General features: G+C 48.0%; 1 long non-coding RNA gene across 1 annotated transcript; it reads left to right on the forward strand.

Annotated features, from left to right (window-relative positions):
• The first annotated feature begins 2,661 nt into the window (after positions 1–2,661).
• LOC107107180 lies at positions 2,662–4,107 on the forward strand. The gene is made up of 3 exons (XR_001482387.1): positions 2,662–2,712; positions 3,601–3,657; positions 4,089–4,107. It is a non-coding gene; the product is annotated as an uncharacterized LOC107107180 (long non-coding RNA).
• The last annotated feature ends 2,438 nt before the right edge of the window (positions 4,108–6,545 follow it).

Below are 6,545 nucleotides of genomic sequence, written 5' to 3' on the forward strand. Positions count from 1 at the left end.
TTGGCACTGTAAAATACCGGGAGTAGAACCCTTTCCCTTGGAGGTGCGATGGTACACACTTGATGGCTCCCTTTTGCAGAAGGAGGGATACCTCCCGGAGGAGGGGTGGGGAGGGTGGCGTGACGACAACGACTGATATGTTGGGGTTCTGTTGGAATTGGATTCTGTAACCTCTGGTCAGGATGGAGAGGACCCATTCGTCCGATGTTATTGAACGCCATGTGGGAAGAAAGGGGTAAAGGCGAGTGGGTGTAAACTCGGGTGCTGACTCGGGGATAGGGAAGTCAAAAGCCCTGTTTGGAGGCTTGTTTGGTTTGTTTGCCACGAGAAGCCTGCTGCGTGGTGCCGAATTTAGGCTTCTGGTAGCCCGATTTCTGGGATCCAGAGTACGATCTTGGTCTCCACCTGGATTCAGGAGACTGGTGTGACGGTGTGCGTCGTTGCCACGGTTTAGGCCAATTGCGAGATCGCTGGGGCTGTCTGGTAGAATATGACACTCCCAGTGCTCTGGAGGCTTTGATGCTCTTATCGAGTTCTTGTAGGGAGGAGTCCGTGTTGGCATTAAACACACCCAACCCATCAAAGGGCATATCTTCGACATGAGACCTGGTGTCAGGAGGAAGACCTGTATTACGCAGCCATGCATGCCTCCTGAGCGCCACTGCCGATGCCATGGTCCGAGAGGATGCTTCCAGGACATGCTTAGTAGTTGTTAGTTGCTGCTTAGCGACTAGCATGCCTTCTTTCTGAATCGCCTTGGCCTGATGCTGCTTGTCCTCCGGAAGGTTGGCGAATAAATCTGTGAACTTTTCCCAGAGGGAATATTGATAGCGGCTCATGCAAGCCAAGTAGGTTGATTGTTTAACAGCTAATGCGCCTGAAGAGTAAAAGCGACGTCCAAACGCATCCAACTTTCTTCCTTTTTTGTCGGAGGGCGTAGCGTGAGTTCTCCGGGATTTAGAAGACGATTGGACGACCATAGAGTTTGGGTTTGGATGTGTCAATAAGAAGTCTGCCTCAGGATCTTGAATTTTATACATATGATCCAATTTGCGGGTAGACACAGGAGCAGACGACGGATTTTTCCAAGGAGACTTGGCTGCTTGAAGCAGAACAGATGACATGGGCAGTGCCACCACAGGGAATGTATCCAACTGGACCACGTCAAAGAGAGCATCGTTGGATTGAGGAGGTTTTTGAACGACTGAGAGGTTCAAGGCAATGGTCATCCTTTTAATCAAATCAGAGTAGGTGTGTAGATTATCAGACGGAGATATCGGTAAGTCTGAAGACACGTCTGGTGTTGGAGATGTGTGGTCCGGAGAAGTAGGTAGTAAGGACGCATCTGTGTCCGATTCATTCTCAGGAGCATCTGATGAATCTTGCTCTGAGTCAGTTTGAGGTGTGATTGGGATGATTGGCACCGCAGGCACCTTTGGTTTTGGTGTAGGTATAGTGGGTTGATTCTCCAAGGTTAATGGAGGAGGTAACGGATCCACTCGAGACACATCAGCAACAGGAGGGCGTGAAATTGTTGCAGATGGTCTTGACTTAGTAGGCGACCAAGACCTATGTTCAGACCGGATGGAATATCGGTCCCAGTCTGAATAGGTAGCAGGAGTGAGCCATGGCATTGGTGGATGGTATGGCCCATATAAATATCTCATCTGCTTTTCATCCCATGTGAGAGGTCTTCGGTATCTAGGGGAATGACTCCTAGTCCTCGGCAAAGCGTGCCCTTGGGATACATGTCGGTATCCAGAAGTTTCGATGTCGATCGGCTGGACATATGGAGAGGGATGGTAACGCTCCATGTGTGACCTTGGTCGATGCCGATGACCGCCGATGTCGGGCGTCACTGAACGCATCGATGCCGATGAAGTAGAGTGAGCAGGGGAAAACTCTGCACATATCGGGTGACTAATGAGTTCCGCCGTGTCGATATCGATGACTTCCGGTATCTGTTGGCGTATAGGAGAGGCCAAGAGATCAACATGTGATATTGGCGGAGGTTGAGGCTCCGGTATCGATACCACAGTTACCACTGGTTCCACATTCGGCATCGGAGGCTGCAGAGAAAGTCCTTCAGATGGAACTGCCTTACCCGTCTTCGTGGATTTATCTTTCTTGGAGGCAAGAGATTTCGCGGGCTTCTGCTTAGTGCTTGCCTGCGTCTTGGTCTTAGAAGGTGCTTTCGATGTCGATTTCGTCGACGTCGATTGGTCGGTACCGATGGTCGTCCGCAATGTGGTTGGCGGTTCTTCCATCGTGGAAGGCGGGTTAAGAGCAGATTCCAGTAAAGCGACCCTTAGGCGAGCCGCCCGATTTTTTCTTGTCTGGTTAGAGAACTTGGCGCAATGTTTACAAGTCTCTGGTTTGTGAGACTGCCCCAGGCAGAACAAACACAGCTTATGGCCGTCAGGGGGAGCCAATTTACTTCCACACCGTGTACAACGGTTGAAAATACCCCACTTCTTCTCCATACGGCAAGGAGTGGGCAGGGAAAAATTTTTAGCCAGCACGGCTGAAGAGAGAGGGGGTGGGGGGCGAAGGCCTGAGGTAAAAAATTCCCCTCAGAGTTGATGAAAATAAAGGGTTTTTTTGTTTTTTTTAGGAGAGAAGCGAAAAGAAACAAAAAGAAGCAAACGAGCAGAGGAGATGAGCTGGAAGGCCCTAGGGCAGCTACAGCGATCCGGCACAGACGAAAGCAAAGTAAGTCCTTTCAACACGGCGGTAGAAAGAGAACTGGTGGGATGTCCGCGCCCGTCCCTCTGGGCATGCGCAGTGGGGTTCCTGCGCATGCTCGGAGGGGCTGGGCACGAAAATCCGTTGAAAAGAGCTTGCTACAGCACCGGTTGGTTCAGCGCGTGCGCACTAAACCCATTGGTGTGAAGCACAGAGACCACGAAGACAATCCAAAGTTCTTTAAAAAATTTCACAGGCTGAAAGGGAAGGGAAACATATCTCAGAGCCCTGCTAATGTTGTGGCAGTCAAGGAGATCTCACTCTGATGCAGAATCTTGTAGGTTTCCTCTCAGTCTAACCAACCTCCCAGGGTTTTCTTGAGAATACCAAAGTGGAGCCAGGTTGTGTGGGTGCCCATATACTATACTGATGCTATACTGTACTGAGGTTCAGGACAAGTGATGTGCTTTGCAACCTGGCAATGCAGACCTCCTGAAAGATGAATGCAGATCTGGGAAGTTGGTGCCTGTGGGTGTCTGTTTTCTCCATGCCAGTTGCAGCCAGTGTTCCCTCTAAGCTGAATTACTGTAAGCAGGATTGCAGTTCTATAGCCTCCAGCTCACAGACTCCTCCAGTGAGAGGGAGCAATGGTTACAGGTAAAGTTGGATTGGAATCCCTATCATGAGGTCAAGGTAGCATGGTCTGGTGAGGTTTTCACTGCCTCACATGACTGAACTGTGGAGTTTGTTGGGTGTCCTGCTGTAGATTGGGAAAGCACTATCGGAATAGCCTTGCACCCTAGGAGAGGTGGTAAGTGGGTCCTCAGTAGATTTTACAGTGTGTAAAAGGGGGACCTGGCCGAGAGAACACAGGAAAACATATATTAATCATATTTCCCGTGTCATTTTCAACAGGACTATGTGTGAGTGTGGCTGTACAGACCACAGGATCCCCTCTGGAGAGCGATCAAGGTATATTTAAATGTATTATTGGGAAGTCATCTGTCCATGCACAAGGATCAGTGCCTGGAATGGTAACCGTATTGGGATGTAAACCTGAGCACCTGACTGAGGTTAAGCATCCCTGGGCATGGGAAGTGTAAACGTTTGCCTGCCTGAAACTGAAGCTCAAATACTTTGGCCACCAAATGAGAAGGGAGCACTCACTGGAGAAGACCCTGATGCTGGGAAAGATTGAAGGTCAAAGAAGACGGGGACGGCAACGGATGAGATGGTTAGACAGTGTCATCGATGCAACGAACATGAAATTGAGCTAACTTCAGAGGACGGCGGAAGACAGGAGGGCCTGGTGTGATCTGGCCCATGGGGTCGCGAAGAGTCGGACTCGACTGTGCGACTGAACAACAAAAAATTAACCTTTAATTTTCAACCACTCATTTTAGGGTCAGTGGACACAGAGACGACCTCCACCCAGTCAGGGGGGCAGGAACTGGCACCAGAAGCCACCTCTGAGTCCCCAAGTGGTAAGAGCAATGGCCATTACTTGACTTGCCGAGGAATAACATTGCACATCCTAACAGCTAACAATTCTCTTGCAGGAGTAGGTGAACCAAGCTACAGGGGCCGGGCTGCTGCAGGGGAACCTCCCCCCCCAACTCAAGACCAGCGGCTGGACCTCATCCAGGCCACTCTTGAGCAGCTGCAGGCCAGCGTGGAGCTGCTCAGGGCAAGTGTTGAAATGACTCGCCAGAACCGTGAGTATCCTTTCCTGCCTGGTCCTGTGATCAACATTAGGAATATGAGAGACAGCCAGGGCACACGAGCAGTTATCAGAACAGGTTTGATTGAACAGCAGCCACTGGTGTGGTGTACCTAAAAAACCCACAACAACAAAAACAACAACCACAACAGTGCCAGTGTCTAGACTAGTGCTCTGGGAAGTTTCCTCAGGTGAGGAGCGGGATCCATCCTGGCCATTGTGCAATCAGGGTATGTCATGGCTCAGGGAATCTGGCCACTGAGTCCCTTGGCCAGGGAGAACCCACTTTAAAGTGGCTTTCAGTTGTCCCTTTGAGCATCCTATCATGTTCACAGTCATAGTGGCTACAGGGGCATGTGGTTTTTGGATAACGTTTGTGCATAATGGTGTTAATGCTGAGCACCTACTTGTTATTTCAGAGGACACACAGACACGCCGCATCGAGGTCATGGAGCGAGCAATGCTGAGACTCCGCAGAGTGTTTCAGGGCATCCCGCTCACCGCAGCAGTGGCAGCCCAGGCGGAGGAGCGTGAGGAGGAAGCTGGGGCAGAGGGGGAGTAGTCTGTTTGTTTGTGTTGTTGTTGTTATCCTGTTGTGTTTGAAGGTTTGTAATTATTTCATTGGTTTAATTGTTTAATGTTTTCCAAAGTAATGTAAAAAGTTTTATTTTTTCAAAAAGGACATGCCTGGATTGTGTTTGGCCCTGCATCCCCTACTAAAACCAGGGGAGGGTCTTTTGAGGGAGCCGCACTTGAGGGAGCTACTTAAGTCAGTCATAGGAGCACAACATGGGTCCTCTCTCAGGTATCTGCAAAGCAGCCATGGAGGTCATTCCTTCCTGCTGGACACAGGTGGGGCTAAAACAGGCAGCTTACCAGACAACAGCTCTGAGGGCAGAGGCACGCCTGACAAAGCAAGCAGACAAAAACATGTAGAACAATTAACACTGAAAAAAAGAAAAAAGAGAAACCACACAACTGGAAGGTTCTAATACTGGTTTTACAGGTTAAATCATTTAGATATTTAGGGGTTTTGTTTCACTACAACTTAAGTTGGTGCCCTCAGAGATCATTCCCTCAGCCTAGCTAGGAATAAGATTTCAGCTTTATAAGATAGGAATAAGATTGCAGCTTTATATGACTACTCCTTTATACTTAGCCAGTATATCCAACCCAAACCATAGATGGGCTTTCTCCAGAGCCAGATTTGATGCTTTTCCATCTGCAGTTCTTTCTGGAAGATTCCAAAGTATACCAAGGCATTTGAGACTTTGCTCATGCCCCTCTGAGTCAATTGAGACCCTCCCCCATATTTTATTTCATTGCTCCTATTATGCAGAAGAAAGAGCCCTCTTAATTACACCTATATTAAGGTCATTTAGGGTCCAAGGACAACTACCAATCCATTCTGAGGAACTTGTGTTGAAATATCTATTGGAAGATAAATCCACAGCAATATCAAGGAACGTTGCTAAATTTCTTTTTATTGCATTTGTAAAGCGCAAGCACCGCCTTAATACTCCTTATGATGTCTTTTCTCTAATGTTTTGGCAACTTGGGATTGCTTTTTTGATCCTGTATGCTGTTTGATGGGTCTTTGACCGTAATAAACAATGTATGTATGTATGTATGTAGCTTTATCTCGTTTCTTTTATTTAAAAGCTAATCAATTTGTCCCGGCAGCTCTCCAGATTTTTCAGGCGTCTGTGATCTCTCGTTTGCTGTATGGGGTACCTATATGGATCCAAAATTTTAATTAAAAAGTAGAACTTATAAGTGCTACCTTCTTCCGTAGGATTTTAGGTTTTCCTAACTCTGTTTCTTATTTTTCTCTTTGTGCGGAGTTAGGTGCCCACCTTATTGAATCTCGGGCATGGATAATCACTATTAAATATTGGTTGCATTTGCACTTTAGTTCTCCCCCTAACAGCCTTATTGCTCAACTTCTTGCAGACCCATATATTTCTACTTGGTCACAAATTATAGTGGAGAAAATCAAAACCATGGGAATTGATTTGGCCTCCCTGTACAATTGTGGTGAAACAGCTATTTTGCAGGTGGTACGGAGGAGGATTTGGGATATGGAAGCCCAAACAATTAATGCTGGGAGCTATGGAGTCTGTTCTCCACGCTCCCTTGA

The sequence above is a fragment of the Gekko japonicus genome, unplaced genomic scaffold, assembly GCF_001447785.1.
Source record: "Gekko japonicus isolate JY-2015 unplaced genomic scaffold, Gekko_japonicus_V1.1 scaffold408, whole genome shotgun sequence".
NCBI lineage: Eukaryota > Metazoa > Chordata > Lepidosauria > Squamata > Gekkonidae > Gekko > Gekko japonicus.